General features: G+C 43.2%; 1 long non-coding RNA gene across 1 annotated transcript in view; it reads left to right on the forward strand.

Moving 5' to 3' along the window:
* Positions 1-7,294, forward strand: part of LOC126470225 (uncharacterized) — a 46,088-nt gene extending 38,794 nt beyond the window's left edge. The window contains exon 2 of the long non-coding RNA XR_007586156.1: positions 6,924-7,294. This is a non-coding gene — a long non-coding RNA (uncharacterized LOC126470225). The remainder of the gene's footprint in view (positions 1-6,923) is intronic.
* Positions 7,295-25,953: the final 18,659 nt, after the last annotated feature.

The raw sequence follows: 25,953 nt of genomic DNA on the forward strand, positions 1-25,953 counted from the left end.
AATAAAGTAACAATAATATCCATTATATAATAAAAGTTAAATTCTTTTACATAAAACCAATACAATTTCCTTCTTAGCTTTGAAAGCCACGGCCAGTAGCCTTGCACCAATGTGCTTTCTGATAAATAAATAAAGAACAAAAGCAACTATTATGAACTAAACTTTACAACAAATATTCTATTTTTGCTGATGATTCAATAAGATGTCATGCTGTCATCGTTTAATGTGTTTTTTGTGGAGGAAATGATGATCTGATACTTAATTGTAAGTACTGATAATTTAAATTCACTACATCTTTTAAACAAATAAAGTTACACAGTTGATATTTACAACATTTGTCATTTTAATGATGCGCTTCTATATGAAATGTCGATCGTTAAGATCGACTAAAGCGTTCAGATTTTAGCATTCAGTTCTTTGTTACAAAGCTTGTGAATTTCACTTTAACAGTAAATCCTGAACTATTATTAATATGATAAATATTCAAGTTTTATTGGGATCAACATGAAAATTTATGGAGGATGGCAGATTAAAATTACTGTGGCTTCATTGCCTGCATTACTACAGAATTAAATAATTTTCATAAATGTTTCCCTTTATGGCTGATCTTAGGTCCGCCATATTTAACACTGCTACGTCTCCTTGAGCACAGACGGCTTCTATTGGGTTTCCCTCTGACGTAGGTTCTCGTCTGTCTCACTCGCACACTACAGCGCTCAGGCTTCAACAGACAATAGACGCCTGTGAGTTTCCCCATCTCGTGGTGAATCTACATCCTTTGTGGCACGTGGTCCTGGGCGACAGGGTTCGTTTCACAATTCCTGTAGGCTGACTCTTTCGGCTATATACACTCCTGGAAATTGAAATAAGAACACCGTGAATTCATTGTCCCAGGAAGGGGAAACTTTATTGACACATTCCTGGGATCAGATACATCACATGATCACACTGACAGAACCACAGGCACATAGACACAGGCAACAGAGCATGCACAATGTCGGCACTAGTACAGTGTATATCCACCTTTCGCAGCAATGCAGGCTGCTATTCTCCCATGGAGACGATCGTAGAGATGCTGGATGTAGTCCTGTGGAACGGCTTGCCATGCCATTTCCACCTGGCGCCTCAGTTGGACCAGCGTTCGTGCTGGACGTGCAGACCGCGTGAGACGACGCTTCATCCAGTCCCAAACATGCTCAATGGGGGACAGATCCGGAGATCTTGCTGGCCAGGGTAGTTGACTTACACTTTCTAGAGCACGTTGGGTGGCACGGGATACATGCGGACGTGCATTGTCCTGCTGGAACAGCAAGTTCCCTTGCCGGTCTAGGAATGGTAGAACGATGGGTTCGATGACGGTTTGGATGTACCGTGCACTATTCAGTGTCCCCTCGACGATCACCAGTGGTGTACGGCCAGTGTAGGAGATCGCTCCCCACACCATGATGCCGGGTGTTGGCCCTGTGTGCCTCGGTCGTATGCAGTCCTGATTGTGGCGCTCACCTGCACGGCGCCAAACACGCATACGACCATCATTGGCACCAAGGCAGAAGCGATTCTCATCGCTGAAGACGACACGTCTCCATTCGTCCCTCCATTCACGCCTGTCGCGACACCACTGGAGGCGGGCTGCACGATGTTGGGGCGTGAGCGGAAGACGGCCTAACGGTGTTCGGGACCGTAGCCCAGCTTCATGGAGACGGTTGCGAATGGTCCTCGCTGATACCCCAGGAGCAACAGTGTCCCTAATTTGCTGGGAAGTGGCGGTGCGGTCCCCTACGGCACTGCGTAGGATCCTACGGTCTTGGCGTGCATCCGTGCGTCGCTGCGGTCAGGTCCCAGGTCGACGGGCACGTGCACCTTCCGCCGACCACTGGCGACAACATCGATGTACTGTGGAGACCTCACGCCCCACGTGTTGAGCAATTCGGCGGTACGTCCACCCGGCCTCCCGCATGCCCACTATACGCCCTCGCTCAAAGTCCGTCAACTGCACATACGGTTCACGTCCACGCTGTCGCGGCATGCTACCAGTGTTAAAGACTGCGATGGAGCTCCGTATGCCACGGCAAACTGGCTGACACTGACGGCGGCGGTGCACAAATGCTGCGCAGCTAGCGCCATTCGACGGCCAACACCGCGGTTCCTGGTGTGTCCGCTGTGCCGTGCGTGTGATCATTGCTTGTACAGCCCTCTCGCAGTGTCCGGAGCAAGTATGGTGGGTTGACACACCGGTGTCAATGTGTTCTTTTTTCCATTTCCAGGAGTGTATTTAAATGAGAGGGCAATGATCGTTAACTCACAAAGCTCAACCCCTGTTTTGCATTTTCTGGAATTTTATACCCTTTTTAAAATGTCTGTACAGTCTCCCATTACTCAAGAAGTGTTTGTGAGCTGTGCTGGAAATAGTCTATTAAATTTCTGGCCTGCAGCCGCGCAAATAAAATTTCTTCCATTGATATTTCGGCCACGTATCGTCCGGTCATCTTCAGAGTAAATCGCAAGACTCTGAAGATGGCCGAACGATACGCGGCCGAAATATCAGTGGAAGAAATTTCATCTGCGCGGCTGCATGCCCGAAATTTAATAGACTGTTCATTAGGCCGCAAAAAGTTGAAAATGTGCTATAAATACTTGTTAGCAATTATTCGCCCATCTCTATTACTTTTTTATTGTTATGTGTGTATGTAGTAATACTTAGAGCTTTGTTATTATTACAGTGCTGACAGAACTACTATTGTCTTAACCACAACAGCAGCCTTCAACCTCGAGATTATTTGGACTACCCAGCAGTCAGGAATAACATCATATGACAATGAGTGCTTATTACTATAATTCTCGGTTGTAAACATGTATGACCTATAAAAATTGTTTCATTTTAAACCCTATCGACCCTCATACATACCAAGTACACACACGCAGTGTCATGGTTTTGAATTTTTGAAGATAAATGGATAGAATACACACATAATCGTTGTTGCTGTAGCCGATGTACGTATATTAATCTATGAAACTAGAATCGATGTGATGTACCTCTCCAATGCAAGACAGCCTCCATGAGAATATTGAGAACGCTGAATGTTTGTGTGTAAAGATACTGGAGATGCTCTGATTAGTCTAGTTTTTGAGATGTGAGTGCTCCTACATCCACAGTGTCTAAACATGAATGGCTGACTTTTAACATTTAACTCCAGTGCAATATCATATCATCACAATGTCATACATACTCCATATATAAACCACAATTACGTGGCACATGAAACAATTATACCACAATTACGTCACACATACGCTGAAATTATGCCACAAAGCAAGCTGCATATACATCACAGTTACACAGTACATATATTGTACGTATGTCACAATTATGTGTGATATGTCGTTATCACACAGTACAAATGCCATACATATGCTGAACATAAATCACACTGCACACCATGTGGACACATTGCTCCCTACTTTGCCTTAAAGGACACAGAGTCTGTTGCTAGGTGTCTGGCAGCCACCCACTGAACCATACCTACAGTTCAAACTATTATGGTATTAAACGCGTCTGTGTAAGTATGAGGTTTGATCATTACTTACATGTGGCATATGAAAGTCCACGATTTAGTGATGCCAAAGTCACGTTATCCCTTGATGAATGGGTCCTTATTATCACTGCAAAGAGCACAATATCAATTTAAAACACACTGTAGTTGCCGGCATGTAACACGGACTATTTTTACTTCGAAAACAGGCCCTAAAACAGGGTGCATTTTATACACCGGTAGCAAGTTAACCCTCGTGCGGATACGCCTATGTATAAACTGCTCCATCCATAAATAAAATTGTCTTGCGTCTACGTGGTGGTTCAATGGAGAATTCTGCTTTGTTCCATGGTAACACAATCTCACCATTGGTGATACTGGATGCTCAAACAGTCATTGCAGGTGCATCCCATGAACAGTTAAAATGTTTAACGACAGAAAGTGCACACATCTACAGAAGCACACTTCCAAATCTCGCGTGCTCACTAGCTGCGCAACTGAGCATGATCTGGACTGTCAACTAAGCTAGCAACCATACTTCTATCACTTCTCTGAGTAACTGTGAAGTCATCCTGTAGAAGTGGCACGCAAAACTTATCGGTCATCAGAAGAAATTATTATTCAACTCTACAATTCACGCTGTATGTTAATATAAGCGGAAATAAGTGAAGCAACTGTGCCAGATATAGGCACAAAACTCCAGTTTTACTTAATTATTATCATACATCCTGCTATACATAAGAGTTTATAAATAAAAAGGTCCAAGAGCTATACACATGTTACTTATCCCGATATAAAACCTATACACTAACATGAATGAACAGTCATCACCATGACCAAGTGGATCAAACAACGTTGTCACAAGGGTCTTGGAAATTGGAAATTTCTGGTAAGTTCCTATGGGACCAAACTGCTAAGGTAATCGGTCCCTAGGCTTACACACTACAGGGGTATTACAAATGATTGAAGCGATTTCACAGCTCTACAATAACTTTATTATTTGAGATATTTTCACAATGCTTTGCACACACATACAAAAACTCAAAAAGTTTTTTTAGGCATTCACAAATGTTCGATATGTGCCCCTTTAGTGATTCGGCAGACATCAAGCCGAAAATCAAGTTCCTCCCACACTCGGCGCAGCATGTCCCCATCAATGAGTTCGAAAGCATCGTTCATGCAAGCTCGCAGTTCTGGCACATTTCTTGGTAGAGGAGGTTTAAACATTGAATCTTTCACATAACCCCACAGAAAGAAATCGCATGGGGTTAAGTCGGGAGAGCGTGGAGGCCATGACATGAATTGCTGATCATGATATCCACCACGACCGATCCATCGGTTTTCCAAGCTCCTGTTTAAGAAATGCCAAACATCATGATGGAAGTGCGGTGGAACACCATCCTGTTGAAAGATGAAGTCGGCGCTGTCTGTCTCCAGTTGTGGCATGAGCCAATTTTCCAGCATGTCGAGATACACGTGTCCGGTAAGGTTTTTTTCGCAGAAGAAAAAGGGGCCGTAAACTTTAAACCGTGAGATTGCACAAAACGTTAACTTTTGGTGAATTTCGAATTTACTGCACGAATGCGTGAGGATTCTCTACCGCCCAGATTCGCACATTGTGTCTGTTCACTTCACCATTAAGAAAAAATGTTGCTTCATCACTGAAAACAAGTTTCGCACTGAACGCATCCTCTTCCATGAGCTGTTGCAACCGCGCCGAAAATTCAAATCGTTTGACTTTGTCATCGGGTGTCAGGGCTTGTAGCAATTGTAAACGGTAAGGCTTCTGCTTTAGCCTTTTCCGTAAGATTTTCCAAACCGTCGGCTGTGGTACGTTTAGCTCCCCGCTTGCTTTATTCGTCGACTTCCGCGGGCTACGCGTGAAACTTGCCCGCACGCGTTCAACCGTTTCTTCGCTCACTGCAAGCCGACCCGTTGATTTCCCTTTACAGAGCCATCCAGAAGCTTTAAACTGCGCATACCATCGCCGAATGGAGTTAGCAGTTGGTGGATCTTTGTTGAACTTCGTCCTGAAGTGTCGTTGCACTGTTATGACTGACTGATGTGAGTGCATTTCAAGCACGACATACGCTTTCTCGGCTCCTGTCGCCATTTTGTCTCACTGCGCTCTCGAGCGCTCTGGCGGCAGAAACCTGAAGTGCTGCTTCAGCCGAACAAAACTTTATGAGTTTTTCTACGTATCTGTAGTGTGTCGTGACCATATGTCAATGAATGGAGCTACAGTGAATTTATGAAATCGCTTCAATCATTTGTAATAGCCCTGTACTTAATCTAACTTAAACTAACTTACACTAAGGACGACACACACACCCATGCCCGAGGGAGGACTCGAACCACCGAGGGGGGGGGGGGGGACGAGGGGAGGGCGGGAGCCGCGCGAACCGTGGGATGGCGCCTGAGACGGCACGGCTACCCCGCGCGGCTACAAGGGTCTTGTAGTAAGCGCATGGTCCTGCAATGATACTGGAAACTGGGAGAAGAGGAGGAATAGTACGCTACCTCAGGATAACATATCTACTTTGATTGTCAGGGCATCTGATTTTGGGAAATCTAATCTTATTCTGTTGCTGTTAACACATTCTCAGGGGATTCACTTCGATAATGCATATATATTTCCAAATCCTTTCTTCTGGCCAAATATCAACTATTACAGGAAATTTTGCATGGCGTTGATGGAGTAAACTATCACACATTCAGGGAAAACTGGGATATTCCACCACCCGATAAAGTAAAATCAAAAAGTGTGTTCATATTTGACAACATCGTAGTGGAAAACCATGATCCGATATGCAAATATTTTTGTTTCGGCAGTCATATGACAGCCAATGTCTTTTATTTGAACCAGACGAATTCCCAAGCAGATGGTAGGGGATAATGCAGTCCTTATTATCGCTGCGAAGAGGACAATATCAATTTAAACCATACTACAGTTGCCGGCATATAACACGGACTTTTCTTCCTTCGGAAACAGGCCCTAAAACAGTGTGCATTTTATACGCCGGTAGCGAGTTAACCCTCGTGCGGATACGCCTATGTATAAACTGCTCCATCCATAAATAAAATTGTTTTGCATCGTTCCACTATTGTTTCACAATTCCGAACCCATACCTATTCCTTTATTATTGCTTCATCTAACACAGTGACAAATTCTATTGCCGTATGTCCAAGTGAGCAACAGTTACTAGAAAATAAACAGTGAGCTAAGTAGGAAAAAAATTACGATCCGCGCAATAAAATGACCCAGATTTTGAGCTAATAGCACAGTCCCAATATGATGCAGTTGTCTACGAGATAGCAGTAATCGAATAAGTGACTGGCTAGGATCTGATGCAGCTGTGCTGTTTAATGCTTCCTCTATCTCTGTCCGAACAGGCCTCAGAAGACCCAACGATTCTGACCGACCGTCATGTCATCCACAGCTGATAGACGTCACTGGATGCAGATACAGAAGGGCATGTGACCGGAACGCTACTTCTCAATCAAGCAGCTCATCAACTGGTCCCACAAGGGGTGAGTGCACCCCACTTGCAAACAGTGCTCGGCAGACCCGAATGATTACCCATCCAAGTCCTAGCGCTTAACCTCGGTGATCTGATGGGAACCTGTGTTATTACCACGGCAAGGCCTTTGCCATTTAATGCTTCGAATGGGTCATTTATGTGGTGTAACACCTGTTCATGGCAAAAGAGTGATATAATGGAAGTTTATGTCATTATCGTTTAATTAAACAGTGTTTTAGCTCATATTATGTAAGTTTATTTTATCCTTATTTAATTAAACTAAGATTATGTGAGCTTAATCATACGCATATACCTTGGTAACATAAAGACAGTCTTTCTTTACATGTGTACGAAATCGCGCTTCTGCTCGTGTTATGAAAAACGGCGTACCTGCTCGAGGATTAAGGTAGATACCAATAAGCTCCATGTCTTCAGTATTTCTGTGTTTCTTCTTGAAGAAATTCACTGTTAAGTTCATTGCGAATTTTGAGCATTCCAGTTGTATATATTTCAGTGGAGACACATGTGCCATGATTAACGGTTTTTATACTGTTTGTTCCAGCTTCATTTATCGTTGCCTTTAGTGTGGAGATCCACTTGTGTTGCAACTATATTTTCAGTTTTATTTGCAAACTGTGGCAAGAAAATGACATTGCTATACTGCTGCATTTAAGCTGCAAGTGACTGCATATTCTAAAGAGCATGGAAAAAATGCTGCAGAAAGGCATTCTGGGCCTCTTCCGATTGAAGAAATGATAAGAACTTGGTGAAATCAGAAACATGTTTCAAAGAAAGAATCTTGCAGTAGACAACTGAAACTGTTAAATGACCAAAATTTGAAGCAGAGCTCAATACTTGTATTTTAGAGAACAGACAAGCGGGAATTTCAGTTTCCACGAAAATAATTATTCATGCAGCGACAGCAATATCCGCTAACAAAGAGATCGCCGGCTTTACTGGATCACCATTATGGTATGCAAGCTTTATGAAGAGGTATCAGCTTTTTATGTGAACCAAGACAAAAATATCACAGATGATGCCAGCCGAGTATGAAGAACATATTGTTGAATTTCATCGATTTGTCGTTGACACAGAGAAAAGAGAAAAGTTTGAACTTTTACAAACTGGGAACATGAACGACACTCTGCTAACCGTTGACGTGCCTTCTTATAGAATTGCGGATTTCAAAGGCACGAAAGGTTTATTGTAAAAACTTCAGGGCACGAATAGTCTCATTACGCAGTCGTTTTATCCTGCTATGTTGATGGGGAAAAATTGTCACCACTTTTGATCTTTTAAAGAAAAACACTTACTACGTAACAAATGCCGAAAGGAGTATTTTTCCATGTACACAATAAAAACTGGATGGAATAGGGAGGAATGAGGCTGTGAATAGATAAAATTTGGCGTAGGCGACCTGGAGGCTTACTGAAGAAGTCTCTCCTGTTAGTATAAGATCAGTTTCGTTCTCATAGACTGAATTCATTGAAGACTCTGTTAGTTGTAATTCCAGGAAGGATAACTAGTTTACTTCAACCGTTAGAAGCATATATCAATAGACGATTTAAGGCACTTATGAAGGAATAGAGGAACAGATGGATGCAATCTACAGATTTTGAAACTACAGCGTCAGGAAGGAGGAAGAGATCCCTAGCATTTCTCAAGTTTGTGAGTGGGTCAAAGCTTCATGGGACTCTATAAAAACTGAAACATTGTTTTGATCGTTTAAGAAGTGTGGAATCAGTAATACATTGGATGGTACAGAAGCTAATTTATTGTATGAGGATTCAGATCCTGGCATGGTGGCTTCAGGTATTTGTTCTTTCAGCTCTGAGGATGAATTTTGCGGATCTTAGGACGAAATTAACAGGTAAGCACTTTTTCTATTATAGTGCCTATAAATTTTATGTATGTGCACGTAAGTGCTGTGATTGTTTTGCAGTAGTGTATTAAGCGAGAAATTTTTCCCTAGGAAAAGCCTTAAAAAGTGGGGTGTGTCTTTTAAGCTGGTGCGTCTTATATGCCAGCAAATACTGTATTTACAAAGGACATGTAGGACCCCACATGACTTTCAATGAATTTATTAGCGTATGCGCTGATTGCTGGAATCACACGAAGTGAGCTTTCTGGTTATTGACAGAACAAGGAAAATTAATGATGGTCGATATAAACGAAACTTCCAGAAGTTTCTATTGAGAAGGTAGTGTATCAATACGCAACTGTATCAATGTACTATATGTAGACCCTGGACAAATTTACACGTGTGCCATACACTCATTCCGAGGTGCGCAGCACATACGTCTACATGTAGACAGAAAAATCGAAACAATTAGCGCAGAATTAATGGAACTGGAAACTCTTATTGAGGCAGTAACTGCAAAAAGTGAGATGTTGAATGACAGAGTTGAAGAAACCAACTCAGTACTAACGAATGTTCTCAGTTTTATCAGAACAAAAGAGTTTCAAAGTATACAGGGTGAGGCATCTAGAACAGGCAACCCCAAACATATCCACAATCAATAAATATATCGAGGTGTGGTTTTCGCGAAGTTATAGCAGACAATATGGCGAGTTTTCTGACGTTCACTAGTCATTTTTATCGTAGTTATAGTGGACAATATGGCGAATTTCCTGACCTTCACAAGTAATTTTTGTCGTTTATAGTTGCCGATTTCCGACACTGACTTCATTTTTTTTTTTTTTTTTGTGTAGCGGAACTATATACTTTTTTCTGTGGCATTTGAAAGAAGCTTCTACAAGAACTTTAACGACATGTATAAGACCTGACCAAATAGTGTAAAGATAACAGCGCCACAAACCGCTCTCCTACAGTCAGGAGAAGAATTTCCACAAACATCTGTCCCAATATGCCAAATCTAAACAAATACGTAACACAGGAATGGTCCTTGTGTTTACCTCGTGCTTGAAGCCCATCACACTTTGTTCTGATGTTGCAGCAGTCAGATAACTTACTCATAAGGCTACTGAGACATTCACAATGTATATGACTATAGAAAAAGTAAATTACATTTATGGCGAATGTACCCAAACTATTAGAACAGCTGTGCAGTTGTACGCTGAAGAGTATCCATGTCATGCCAAGCAAGCACAATCCGTCTTTGCAAACATTGCGAAGGAAAAACAGGATAAATTGATGAAAGAAATGAAACTGACTTTCTAGCTGTAGTAACACAAAATGCAAATGTCACAAAGAGGCATCTCGGAAATATGAGAAGGATCAACCAAACAAATGTTCTGCAAACACCACATTCCACCAATTTTCATCCTCTTCACATTTCGCTACATCTTCAGTTTCGCGGCAATGACTTTCAAAATTGGTTTCAATTCTCCGAATGTTGCCTAAGAAAAGTGAAAAGTGATGCGGCTTTCCATGCAAACATTTTATTCAGGCGAGAATCATCGGTTACAAAGCACGGACAAATCAATCTGCGCAACGTGCATCATTGGTCCCTGTTTAATTGATGGGAATCAAAGTACAGCCAAATATCTCTAGTTCGTAAGATATGGTGCTGCCGCAGTTATTGGAAGACGTCCCAGTGGACATAAGACAGCAAGTGTTGTACCAACATGATTGATAGCCTTCACATTCCACACATGTAATGACAGACGTTCTTAAGAGAATATTTGAAGAGCATTTGAACGGTCGATCAGAAAACGCAAAACAGTCTGCACACTCACCAAACTTAACACAAGAGGTCTATCAGGAAATACCAACGACTTCCGAAGGCATGAAATTCTTTATAACAGAGAAGATCCAATAAAGGGTAGTGCATTTCGTCACGAGGTTGTTTCACCGGCGCGAGAGCGTTACAGAACTGCTCAACGAACTCCAGTAGGACACGCTACTCTGTGCATCACGGAGAGGTTTACTATCGCAATTTCGAGAGTACTTTTCAGAAAGACTCGGACAGTATATTACTCCCTTCCACATGCATCTTACGAAATGACAACAACGAGAAAATTCGGGAAATTAGAGCCAATAGACGGGCTTACCAACAATAATTCTTCCCGCGCGCCATTCACAAGGGGAATGGGAAAGGAGGATCAGTTAGTCATGTCAGAAGTACCCTCCGCCACTCACCGTCAGGTGGCTTGCAGAGCTTTATGTAGAGAACTAGCTTTCGTTACTGCAGCAACACGTCAGAGAACACCGTTTTCGCCTGTGTGTTTGCAGTATTTCTCATAAGAGGCGACCTATTTTAAATTTGCTCTGTGCCTTTTACACTGAGGTGAAAAATGTCATGGGGTACCACCTAATATTGTGTCGGACCTCCATTTGCCCGGCGTAGTGCAAAAACTCAACTTCGCACGGACTCAACAAGTTGGAGAAAGTACTCTGCAGAAATATTGAGATATGCTGCCTCTATAGCAGTCCATAATTTCGAAAGTGTTGCCGGTGCAGGGTTTTGTGCACGAACTGATCTCTCGATTATGTCCCACAATTGTTCAATGAGATCCATGTCGGACGATCTGTGTAGCCAAATCATTCACTCGAATTGTCTATAATGTTCTTCAAACCAATCACGAACAACTATAGCACGGTGACATGGCGCATTGTCATCCACAAAAATTCCATCATTGTTTGGGAACATGAAGTCCATGAATGGCTGCAGAATGTCTCCACGTAGCTGAACATAACAATTTACAGTCAATGATCGGTTCAATTGAACCAGAGGACCCAGTTCATTCCACGTAAACACAGCCCAAACCATTATGGAGCCACCACCAGCTCACACAGTGCCTTGTTGACAATTTGGGTGAATGGTTTCCTGGGGTCTGCGCCACACTCGAACCCTACCATTAGCTCTTACCAACTGAAATAGGGACTCATCTGACCAGGCCACAGTTTTCCAGTCATCTAGGATCCAACCGATATGTTCACGAGCCCAGGAGAGGCGCTGCAGTCGGTGTCGAGCTATTGGCAAAGGCACTCGCGTCAGTCATCTGCTGCCACAGCCCATTAACGCCAAATTTTGACGCATTGTCCTAATTGATGTGTTCGTCGTACGTACCACATTGCTTTCTGCGGTTATATTACGCACTGTTGCTTGTCTATTAGGAGTGACAACTCTAGACAATCGCCGCTGCTCACGATCGTTAAGTGGAGGCCGTCGGCCACTGCGTTGTCCGAGGTGAGAGGTTATCTCTAAAATTTGGTATTCTCGACACACTCTTGACGTCGTGAATTTCGGGAAATTGCTTTCCCTAACGATTTTCGAAATGGAATGTCCCATTTGTCTGGTTCCAACTGCCATTTCGCATTAGAAGTCTGTTAATTCCCGTCGTGCGGCCGTAAACTCGTCGGAAACATTATCACATGACTTATCTGAGTACAAATGACAGCTGGGCCAGTGCACTGCCCTTTTATGCCTTTTAAACGCGATACTACTGCCATCTGTATATGTGCATATCGCTATCCCATGACTTTCGTCACCTCAGTGTAGTTTAAACTCGTTAATTTCGTGTATGTTTGTTTACTTATCAGGCACAGTTCTGCTTTTATTAACTGTCTGGAGTACATATTCGCCATCTTTAGTATAGATAGGAGCTGTGATTGCTGTGTTCAGATGCGACCTGAGTTGGTGACCCTTTACTTACAGTTCCAGGAGGTGTTGGCTTCGGGCACACAGCTTGAAGCTGCTGCCAACAGCCATCACTATGAGGGACCGGGCGTGCAGATCCCAAGTGTACCCTGCTCGTTCCACTCTGTGGTCGTCTCCCTTACTTCCTGCATTGAGGTTTATCCCTCACCTGTGGTCGAGTGAGAGGTCTATCCAAAGTGTGGCAGGCAGCGAAAGACTTTCTGAGGGGCCTATAGGAGGGCCTCCCCGGTTCGCCTGACGAACAGGTTTCGGACGTTATCTCTGGCCGACGAAGTCCATGTGTCAGATACAGTTCCTCGCCCTGTTCGAGAGGAAGCCTCCCGACTCACAAGGCCTTGGCATCCAAGAACGGTGGGTTTGCTGGCAGTTGGGAGCAACAACGTTAGGCGTGTAATGAGCCCTCTGAGGGATGTATCTACAAAGGAGGGGAAGGAATCCAGTGTGCACTCCGTGTCAATACTGGGAGGAGTCATTCCTGATGTCGAAATTGTGCTTCCAAATGCCATGCAGAGCACACCGTGCAGCCAACAGCAGGTGGTGGATCATGTCGGAACTACCGATGTGCGTCGCTTTGGATCGGAAGAGATTCTGTCTGGTTTCAGGCTACTAGCTAAAGTGGTAAATCCTGTCAGTCTGTCGACCGTTGTGACCGAGCGGTTCTAGGCGCTTCAGTCCAAAACCGCGCTGCTGCTACGGTTGCAGGTTCGAATCTTGCCTCGGGCATGGATGTGTGTGATGTCCTTAGGTTAGTTAGGTTTAAGTAGTTCTAGGCTCTAGGGGACTGATGACCTCAGATGTTAAGTCCCATAGTGCTCAGAGTCATTTGAACCATTTCAACCTGCCAGTCTTGCTTGCGAGACGAAGGAAGACTTCACCATCTGTAGCGTCGTCGACAGAACTGACAGCGGTCCTTTTATATAGAGCCGCGTGGAGGGTCTGAATCAGAGGCTCAGACGATTCTGTGACTGTGTAAGCTGCAGATTCCTCGACTTGCGCAGCCAGGTGGTGAGTTTCCGGGACCCGCTTAATAGATCAGGAGTCCATTAAGCACAGGAAGCGGCTACACAGGTAGCGGGGTGCGTGTGGAGGGGACTGGGCAGTTTTTTATGTAATATGGTCTCGGGAAACTATAGAAAGGGCGTCAGTCTAACATGGTACAGGAAAATATAGGAACGTGGAGTTAGCAATAATTGGTATTGTGGTTTAAATTGTCGTAGTTGTGTTAGGAAAGAACCAGAGCTCCAAACGTTAACAGAAAGCACTGAAGCTCAAATCGTTATAGGTACGGAAATCTGGCTAAAGCCGGAAAAAACTTCAGCCGAAATTTTTACAAAGGAAAATTAGAGTCTTATTTCAGTTGGTTGTGATCTCAATTTACCCTCGATATGTTGGTAAAAATACATGTTTAAAGCCAGTGGCAGGTATAAAACGACGTCTGAAATTGTACTTAATGCTTTCTCAGAAAATTATTTTGAAAAATTAGTTCAGGAGCCCATTCGAAGTGAAAATGGTTGCGAAAACATACTTTACCTCTTAGCAACAAATAATCCTGAGCAAATAGGGAGTATCGTGACGGATACAGGGATTAGTGACCACAAGGTTATTTTAGCGAGACTGAATACCGTAACATCCAAACCCACCAAAAATAAACGCAACATTTGCATTGAAAAGGCAGATAAACCTTAGTTTGATGCCTTTCTAAGAGACAGTCTCCACTTCTTCTGACCTGACTGTGTAAGAGTAGACCAAATGTGGTTTGAATTCAAAGAAGTATATTTGTGGCAGTTAAGAGATATTCACCAAATAAATTAATAAGCGGTGGTACTGATCCTCCGTGGTATACAAAACGTGTGCAGAAGCAACGATAAAAGCGTGACAGATTTAAAAGAACGCAAAATCCACAAGGGAAACTCGAAATTTAGCACGAACTTCAATGAGCAATGCTTTTAATAGTTTGCACAGCGAAACTCTTTGATTCTGGTCACCAGCGGCAAGACGCAATCAATATCTGCACTGCACGATAACAGCGGTGAAGTCACTGATAACGATGACACTAAAACATTGCTACTAAACCCGGTTTGCCGAAACTCCTTCACCAAAGATTCTGAATTAAATATTCCAGGACTCGAATCAAGAACGACTGCCACATGAAAGACTTAGAAGCAGGTTAGGTTAGGTACCGAAGCAGCTTAAATCACTTAATAAAGGCAATTAAGATATTGTACACCACTTAGATTGGTTCAAATGGCTCTGAGCACTATGGGACTTAACTTCTGAGGTCATCAGTCCCCTAGAATTTAGAACTACTTGAACCTAACTGACCTAAGGAATCACACACATCCATGCCCGAGGCAGGATACGAACCTGCGACCGTAGCGGTCGCGCGGTTCCAGACTGTAGCGCCTAGAACTGCCATTTAGATTCCTTTCAGAGTATGCTGATAGAATAGTTCCATACTCAACAGTCAAGTACAATCGCTCGTCGAAATATCCATACCTGAAGACAAATAGCCATCACGGATTCAGAAAGAAGCGTTATTGTGGAACACAACTAGCTCTTTATTCTCAAGAAGTAATGAGTGCTATTGACAAGAGATGTCATACTGATTAATTTTTTTTTAGATTTCCGAAAGGTTTTGACACCGTGACTTCTAATCAAATAGTGTGCCTATGGAGTATCGTCTCAGTTGTGCGACTGGAGTCGTGATTTCCTGTCGGAAAGGTCACAGTTCCTAGTAATTAACGACACGCCATCGAGTAAAACACAAGCAATATCTGGCGTTCCCCAAGGGAGTGTTGGAGGCCCTCTGCTGTCCCTGATCTACATAAGCGATTTAGGAAACAATCTGAGCGTTCCTCTTAGATTTTTTGCAGATGATGCAGTCATTTACCATCTAGTAGGGTCATCAGATACTCAAAACCCACTGCAAAATAATTTGGAGAAGATATCTATATGATGCAAAAAGTGGGAATTGACTCTAAATAATGAATAGTGTGCAGTCAGCCATATGACTACTAACAGAAATCCGCTGACTTTCAGTTACACGATAAATCACAGAAAGCTAAAGGCTGTGAATTCGACTAAATATTTATGGATTAAAATTGCGAACAACTTAAATTTGAGCGATGGCATAGATAATTTTGTGGAGAATGCGAACTAAAATCTGCTATTTATTGACAGAACACTTATGAAATGCAAGAGGTCTTCTAAACAGACTGCTTACACTACGCTTCTGAAGTACTGCTGCGCAGTGTGGGATCCGTATCAGATGGGATTGACGGAGGACATCGCAAAACTTCAAAGAAGAGCAGCTCATTTTCTATAATTGTGAAATAGGGTGGCAATCATTAAAACATAGGCGTTTTTCCATGCGGAAGGGTCTACCCATGAAATTTCAACCCCAGTTTTCTCATTTGAATGCCAAAATATTTTGTTGGTGTCCAGCTACATAGCGAAAAATGATCATAACAATAAAATAAGAGAAATGAGAACTCTCACGGAAACATTCAAGTGTTCGTTTTTCCTGTGCTCTTTTCAAGAGTGGAACGGTAGAGAAATAGCTTGAAGGTGGTTAAATGACCCCTCTGCCAGGCAGTTAATTTGTTAATTGCAGAGTAAGTATGTAGATGCAGAATGCTCTTGGCTAGAAGATTTGCAGAAAGGAACGGAACTAATTGTTAAAGCCATAAAACATATATGCTACAGGAAAAAAATTAGCTATGTCCTGGAATTCGGTAACACATCTTGTTTGTACTTGTCATTATTCTGGCTGGAGAAAGAATTAGAAGACTGAAATGTAGATCTTAACTTATACGTTAGAAATTATGCTGGATGTTATAAAATCTACACCAAACAAACGTAAAGAAACGGTTGTTTTATGTGTGTAAATGCACATGTAGAATTTAATAAAGGTTTTTTACAAGAATATTTGATTTCGTGTTCTCTACCCTGCCAAAACTTCTAATAATTTTCCTGTTTGCGTTGATTTACACAGGTGGGAAACGGGTAGTTTCGTGACTTTGAAAAGTAGCTGAAACTAGGTACCTGGAAGTACAGTAACCCCGTTTCTTTCCTATATGACGATGTTGACGCATCGTGACGCTGATGCGATGTCGCTGTGACGCCATCATAACGCCAGTGTTATGCTGGCACTACGATGGTGATACGCTGGTGTTACGCTACATATGCTGCACGTACGCTGGTGTGACACCATCGGATCATTTGGATACTTCAGTGCACAGGTCCTCTCACTGGATCTGATGCCACTCAGCTAACATTTTTCGGACTATGCTATGTTATCATTATTTTATACTGTCTGCTTCTCACTAATGGACTAATAAAAAAAAAGTTATAACAAATACCCGAGCACTTAGCTGGGGAGCATATTGCTCGAAAGCAATGGGAGCCCCTTCATCTTCGAAGTACAGACACCGAGCAAATGATGGGCGCTCACACAGTCGAACTGCAAGAACTACAATTTCTCTGATGGTGGGAAGCTGAACTTCTACATCACTGGCCAAAATGTCAATGCTTTGGGGCACGGACGCAATGTTCTGAGAGCATGATGACGTCAACGCACGTATGTGATACCACTGGCAATGGTGAGGGAGGAGGGAAAGGTGATGAGGACAGGTCTGGAATTCTGGGGATTCTGATACTGTCATCGAGTCAAAGAATGCCGTTGCTGATGTCAGCAACTCTTGGCCCTCATCCCGAATGGATCCTGTACTAACACTATCACATTTATCTAAGACAACGGTAACACAACAAAACATAGAAGGGAGCTATGAGTTTGAATTACCTCTTTATTTTGGATTAATATACTTTGAGAATATTTCTGGTTCAGTTTCAAGAAAACCTCGTACAAAAATTCGTTGAAATACATGGCAGTGATTGCAACTGTCTACGTTTACATCTACATAATCTACATACATATTCCACAAGCCACCGAATAGAGCAAGGCGGGGGTACGCTCTACCACTACTAGTCATTTCCAGTCCTGTTCCACTATTACATGCCTCCCTAGTATGAGCCCTCATTTCTCGTGTCTTATTTTCGTGGTCCTTGCGTAAAATATACAGTGGTTGTAGAATCGTTATGCAGTCAGGGGCCTAGAGAAAGTATTCAGAGTCAGCCTGGGAACATGCAAAAAGAATGCGTGTTATGGAACATACCTGAACCGCCTCTGTTTTGCTGATGAAACGGTCTCTGGAGCAGATAAGCTTTAACAACGAGCAGAAGGCAACCGCCAGGCAACAGTTGTCCCTATGACGCAAGCCAGACACCAAGGGAACACCAATGCCGGGTAAAAGCGGAAATGAGCTCCGGAAGCGAACAGAAATTCACTGGCAGCACTCGCAGCAGCGGCTTCATTGCGGTTTATCTTATCTCGCTTCCTGCGTGTACTCTTAGCCCCTTCTATTTGTAGCGGAGGGGCCTCACTGGGCGCAATAGGTCTCCAAGAGAACTCAAGCGTTCAGAGTGTATTTACTCTTTTTTACATCTACATTTACATTAATGCTCTGCAAACCACTACGACAGGGTACGGCCCATTAAACCCGTTATTAGCGCTTCTTCCCAATTCAATCACGTATTGAGTGCAGAGTGAATCATTGTTTAAATGTCTCTGTGTGTGCTGTAATTAATCTAGCCTTGTCCTCCCTATCCCTTTGTGAGTAATAAGTACGGGGCCGTAATGTGTTCCTAGAATAATGATTTAAAACCTGTCCTTGAAACTTTTTAAGTAGGCTTTCTCGGGATAGTTTACGCGTATCTTTAAGAGCCTGCCAGTTCAGTTTCTTCAGCATCTCTGTGAAACTCTCCCACGGGTCGTAGGAAACCCGTAATCATTCGCACTGCCCTTATCTGTATACCTTCAATATCTCCTGTTAGTCCTATTTGGTATGGGTCCCACAACTTACGCAATATTCTAGAATGGGTCGCACGAGTTATTTGTAAGCAATCTCCTTTGTAGACTTATTGCACTTCCGCAATATTGTACCAATAAACCGAAGTCTACCACCTGCTTTACCCACAACTGAGCATTTATGATCATTCCATTTAATGTCCTTACAACGTGTTACAGCCAGGTAATTGTATGAGTTGGCCGATTCTGACTGTGAGTCACTGATATTCTTCATAGGATGCTACGTTTTTTTCGTTTTGTGAAGTGCACAATTTTACGTTTCTGAACATTTAAAGCAAGTTGCCAATATTTGAACCACTTCGAAATCTTATCAAGATATGACCAAATATTTATACTACTTCTTTCAGACATTACTTCACTATAGATAACTGCGTCATCTGCAAAAAGCCAGAAGTTACTATTGATATTGTCCCCAAGATCATTAACGTACAACATGAACAGCAAGAGTCCCAACACATTTGCCTGGGGCACCCCCAAAGTTACTTCTGCATCTGACGATTACTCTCCATCCGAGATAACATGGTGCGTCTTCCCTACCAAAATGTCGTCAAGCCAATCACAAATGTAGTTTGATGTCTCATGTGATCGTTCTTCTGACGCTAAGTACGTTGCGGTTTTTTTTTTTTTTTTTTCAAGCGAAGGAATATCGTTAGGTTTTTATTTATTTAGTATCATTGGGATCTTAGAGAACCATAATCACTCTTTATAATGAAATGTTTCCTCTTTTGATGTAAATCAAATGACCAAAAGACAGAGGAAGGATTGTTCCATGCGAAGATGTGCCGTCTATGACCCCCGAATGTTGCGTCTGGGCCGGCCGGGGTGGCCGAGCGGTTCTAGGCGATACAGTCTGGAACCGCGCGACCGCTACGGTCGTAGGTTCGAATCCTGCCTCGGGCATGGATGTGTGTGATGTCCTTAGGTTAGTTAGGTTTAAGTAGTTCTAAGTTCTAGGGGACTGATGACCTCAGAAGTTAAGTCCCATAGTGCTCAGAGCCGTTTGAACCATTTTGTTGCGTCTGGATGCTGCGTATGGCGAGAGTAAAGACAAAATATATGAGCAGTCTGTTACAGACAGATGTGTAGTGAAAATGGCAGTACGTCGTGAGTTAACCGACTTTAAACATGGATGATAACTGGTACAAGACGAATGGGGTAATACATAGCATACCGGATATTGGTTTCCGATGTCGACAGTGTCTAGGGTAAATAATAAATACCGCAGAAACGATGCTTTATTGCAAGTAAACTGCCACATGGGAAGAACCACAAGTGTTTGATGAACGGATTTCACGTCAACTCGTCAGAGCCTAAGGGTGCGATCGACCATCTATTCAAAGAAGTCAAAGTTACACTATGTGATCAAAAGTATCCGGACACCTGGCTGAAAATGACTTAGAAGTTCGTGGCGCTTTCCATCAGCAATGCTGGAATTCTGTATGGTGTTGGCCCGCCCTTAGCCTTGATGACAGCGTCCATACTCGCAGGCATACGTTCAATCAGGTGCTGGAAGTTTCTTGCGGAATGGCAGCCCATTCTTCACGGAGTGCTGCACTGAGGAGGGGTATCGACGTCTGTCGGTGAGGACTGGCACGAAGTCGGCGTTCCAAAACATCCAAAAGGTGTTCTATAGGATTCAGGCCAGGACTCTGTGCAGGCCAGTCCATTACAGGGATGTTATTGTCTTGTAACCACTCCGCCACAATCCGTACATTATGAACAGGTGCTCGATCGTGTTGAAAGATGCAATCGCCATCCCCGAATTGCTCTTCAACAGTAGGAAGCAAGAAGTTGTGTAAAACATCAATGTAGACCTGTGCTGTGATAGTTTCACGCAAAACAACAAGGGGAGCAACTCCCTTCATGAAAAACAGGACCACACCATCACACCGCAGCCTCCGAATTTTACTGTTGGCACTACACACGCTGGCAGATGGCGTTCACCGGGCATTCGCCATACCAACACGGTCGGCAATGATTATATAAGACAAATGTGTGGAGCAGTTGTTAGTTCGGTCACTGCTGCTACAATTGGAGGTTACAAAGATTTGAGTGAGTCTGAACGTGGTGTTATAGTAGGCTCACGAGCGATGGGCACAGCATCTCCGAGATAGCGATGAAATGGGGATTTTCCCGTACGACCAAGTCACGAGTGTACCGTGAATATCAGGAATCCGGTAAAACATCAACTCTCCAACGCTGCGGCCGGAAAAAGATCCTACAAGTACTGGACCAATGACGACTGAAGAGAATAGTTCAGCGTGAAAGAAGTACAACCCTTCCACAAATCGCTGCAGATTTCAATACTGGGACATCAACAAGTGTCAGCGTGCGAACCATTCAACGAAACATCATCGAAATGGGCTTTCGGGGCCGAAGGCCCACTCATGTACCCTTGATGACTGCACGACACAAAGCCTTACGCCTCGCCTCGGCCCATCATCACCGACATTGGACTGTTGATGAGTGGAAACATGTAGCCTAGTCGGACTAGTCTCGTTTCAAATTGTATCGAGCGGATGGACGTTACGGGTATGGAGACAATCACGTGAATCCATGGATACAGCATGTCCGCAGAGGACTGTTCAAGATGGTGGAGGCTCTGTAATGGTGTGGGGCGTGTGCAGTTGGAGTGATATGGGATCCTTGATACACCTCTGACAGGTGACACGTCCGTAAGCACCCTGTCTAATCACCTGCACCCATTCATGCCCATTGTGCATTCCGACGGACTTGGGCAACTCCAGCTGGACAATGCGATACCCCACACGTCCAGAATTGCTACAGAGTGGCTCCAGGAACATTCTTTTGAGTTTAAACACTTCCGCTGGGCGCCAAACTCCCCTGATGTGAACATTATGGAGCATATCCGGGATGCCTTGCAACGTGCTGTTCAGAAGAGATCTCCACCCTCTCGTACATATTTAAGGACAGCCCTGCCGGATTCATGGTGTCAATTCCATTGAGCACTACTTAAGACATTAGTCGAGTCCATGCCACGTCGAGCTGCGGCCTACCTGCGTGCTCACGGGGGCCCTACACGATATCAAGCAGGTGAACCAGTTTCTTTAGCTCTCAAGTGTATTTTTACATATATTTTCTAAATTCATTCTAGTGTATGCTGTGTTATACATTAAGTACATTATGTGTAATTGATTTATTTTGTAAAATGGCAAAAATAATGTTACATATAGTTATGACTTGCTACAGTTTTCTAGCGAGCGGATAAATGTATTGCAGCAGAAAATAAATAAAAAAAATAAAATAAATATCAACCCTATCTGGTGCGGATCCCAGACCGCCGAGCAACATTGAAGGATTGGTCGAGAGAGAGTTTTATAAGCTACCTCCTTTGTCAATGGACTCCATTTCCTGAGGATTCTCCGAATGAATCTCAGTGTGTCGTCTGCCTTGCCCGCGATTAATTTTATGTGGTCGTTCCAATTTAAATCACTCCGTACGGATACTCCTAGATATTTTATGGAAATAAGTACTTACAATGATTGTTATGCAGTCGCGTAAGCGTACATTAATGGGTACGTCTGTATATGTATATGCAATATGTTCCTTTTTTATTATATTAAGGGAAAATTGCCACTCACTGCACCAACCGTCGACCCTCTTCTGGTCTTCTTGCGTTTCGCTGCAACTCTTAGAACAGTCATCTGGCTCCTGTACAAGTTCTACATAATCTTCTGCACCCTTTGCTTTATCCTTGACTACTTCAAAATTCCAGAGAGTGTATTCAAGTCACTATTGTCAAAAGCTTTTTCTAAATCTACAACTATTACCAATGTATGCTTGCCTTTCTTCAATCTATCTTGTAAGGTAAGTCATCCAAATTAATTTTCGCCTGGATCAGATTCTGCGAGTTGTTGCATGCTATTATTATTATTTTAAGCCGCGCGGGATAAGCCGAGCGGTCTGCGGCGCTGCAGTCATGACTGTGCGGCTGGTCCCAGCGGATGTTCGAGTCCTCCCTCGGGCATGAGTGTGTGTGTTTGTCCTCAGGATAATTTAGGTTAAGTAGTGTGTAAGCTTAGGGACTGATGACCTTAGCAGTTAAGTCCCATAAGATTTCACTCACATTTGAACATTTTTTATTATTTTAAAATGTCTTGTGTAAAGGTGTGAAATGGTAAAATCACAACACTAATAAGAACAATGAGACATATTTCTGATGTATGTTCGAAGTGACAATTACTAGAGTGAGAGCTATTAGTGTTTTGGAAAAGTTAGTTCAGAGAATGTTTCCTCAAAAATCCACTCTTTTTCCCTGTACTAAAACCAATCCATGAAGAAAGTCTACATCTACAGCTACATGATTACTCTGCAATTCACAATTAGGTACGTAGCAGAGAGTTCATCGAACCACCTTCAACCTGTTTCTCTTCCGTTCCACTCTTGAACTGTCTGCGAGAAAAACGAATACTTAAATTTTTCGTGTGAGCTCTCATTTCTCTTATTTTATTATGATGATCATTACGCACTATGTAGGTGGACGCGAAAAAAATATCTTCACACTCTGAGAAGAAAGTTTATGACTGAAATTTCATGAGAAGATCCTGCGGCATGAAAAAACGCCTTAGTTTTAATAATTGCTACCCCAATTCGCGTATCATATCCATGGCAGTCTCTCCCCTATTTCGTGACAATATGAAACGAGCTGCCTTCTTTGAACTTTCTCGATGTCTTCCGTCAAATCTATCTCATACAGATCCGATACCGCACGGCAGTACGCCAGAAGATGGCGGACAAGCGCAGTGTCAGCATTCTCTGTAGTAGAGCTGCTGCGTTTTCTAAGTGTTCTGCCAGTGCATCGCAGTCTTTGGTTTGCTTTTCTCACGACATTATCTATGTGATCGTTCCAATTTAAGTTATTCGCAATTGCAGTCGCGAAGCATTTAGCTGAATTTACTGCCTTCAGAAACGTTAAGTTTTAATTTTTTGAATAGGACATTATTAGTTCTTAGGAAAACTGTTGGTTCTTCATTAATGAAAAATATAATCGATGTGGTCACTGTATTGTAGGAGCCAGCTTCAGGTACAATTATAGTAATTCTCTTGGAACAAACTTCCTCTGCACAGACAGTCCAACACGCAAATAAAATGAGTAAAAATTAACCACACTTATTGGACACAAACTTGAGTTCCACAATTCCACAATGTATCACATTTTCTCTGATGTTTGTGGACACAAGATCATTGTTAATATTTCAAAGCTGCTCTTTTCAAGTGTATATCGGTATCTGTTAACACGTCAGACAAACAATGACGAGCCTGAACATAGTGACTAATGCCAGTCGTGACACTGAATGCCGCCTGCTGACGTTGTGGGCGTGTGACGAACTGGAAATCATTGTAGCAACGATACGGGTCGCAAATGGGGAAATCCAGTGACATAAGCAAAGTTCACATAGGGAAGATTGTTAAGGTATGACATATGGGAACGGCATCTCGGTAAGGGCGAAGGTGGTTGGCTGTTCGCTTGATAGTGTCATGAGCATCTGTGGAAATTGCTTAAAAGATGGTGAAATCACGAACAGTTGATAAAGTGAAACTTCCTGGCAGTTTAAAACTGTGTGCCGGACCGAGACTCGAACACGTTTCATCACAGAACGCACGCTCTTTTAAGCAGCATAGGCTGCCATCTGTGGCAGATCTGACAACAGTATAATGCTGTGTTACGGAGCACACTATTCAATGTGCGTTGTTGAACATGAGGTTAGACAGCAGACGACCTTTACGTGTTTCCACATTCACCTAACAACATTCGTGAATTATGATTGCAGTGGGAAAGAAATCATCCAGATTGGACCATGGATCAATGGAAACGTGTCAGTTGGTTGGATGAACAACGTTTCTTACTGCACCAGATCGATGGTCGTGTCCAGATACGCTATCATCCAGGTGATTATTTACTTAAAATTTACACCGTATCACGGACGCAGGACGGTTGGGAACAAAAAAATGGTTCAAATAGCTCTGAGCACTATGGAACTTCACTTCTGAGGTCATCAGTCCCCTATAACTTAAAACTACTTAAACCTAACTAACCTAAGGACATCACACAACCGCGCGACCGGTACGGTCGGTCGCGCGGTTCCAGACTGTAGCGCCTAGAACCGCTCGGTCACCCCGGCCGGAGGTTCGGAACAGTATTATGTAGTGGGGGACATCCACTTTGACACCCATGGTACCTGTGAGAGTTACTGAAGGCACCTTGGCACCTGTGGACCACGTTGACGTTATTGTGGTCCGTCTGCATCCATTCACGCTTGATGTCTTCCCCAACGGTGAAAGCGTCGTTCAGCAGATAACTATCCTTGTCACAAGGCTACGGTCGTTTGGGAGCATGATAGTAAAGTTTCGTGGATGTCTTGGCCACCAAATCCACCTCACCTGAATCCGACTGAACACATCTGGGACGCTATCGGGCGCCATCTCTGAGCCCGAAGATCACCGAGCCGTAATTTACGGGAATTGCGTGACCTATGCATTGTTATCTGGTGCCACAAATCTGCAGAAATCTACTAAGGACTTGTTTCATCCACGCTACGCATAATCACTGCTGTATTGCGTTCCAAAGTGCTCGAACATGCAATGAAGCATGTGCTCATAATGTTTTGGCTCATCAGTGTACAATTTAAAGTACAGCATTGCGTCAGCAAAGCTGCCTTGTCTTGAAAACGTGATGTGTCTGGCATCACTGCACACTGTCTATTCAGATCCCACCACCAGTTCCAGTAACGAATCACTACAAAAACTTCTGCACTCCTACATTCAGCAGTCATGTATATCTCCTGTGGTCAGTTCTCACATTTCATTTGAACAGGCTCCTCTTTTACGTCGGGCAGGAATCTCACTGCTAAATGCAGCCATTCATAGAGGAGACTGATACCTAACGGTACTACACCCACTGCATTGTGTAAAATTTGGAAATTTGTGGTAAGGACTTATAGGACCAAACTGATGAGGTCATCGGTCCCTAAGCTTACACACTATTTAATCTAAGTTAAACTAGCTTAGGCTAAAGAAGACACACACACTCATGCCCGAGGGAGGACTCGAACCTCCGACGGGGGAAGCCGCGCGGACCGTGACAAGATGCCCAGACCGCGCGGCTACCCCGCGCGGTCACTGAATTATGTATTGATGTATTTAACATTCTGCAACATGAAATATGATTACAATGTCTTACATAAAAATATATTCAGTGAACTTCCGTGAATAATGTTTTGTTGATCATCAATGGTTCAAGTGGCTCTGAGCACTATGCGACTTAACTTCTGAGGTCATCAGTCGCCTAGAACTTAGAACTAATTAAACCTAACTAACCTAAGGATATCACA

This window comes from Schistocerca serialis, chromosome 3, assembly GCF_023864345.2.
Source record: "Schistocerca serialis cubense isolate TAMUIC-IGC-003099 chromosome 3, iqSchSeri2.2, whole genome shotgun sequence".
NCBI lineage: Eukaryota > Metazoa > Arthropoda > Insecta > Orthoptera > Acrididae > Schistocerca > Schistocerca serialis.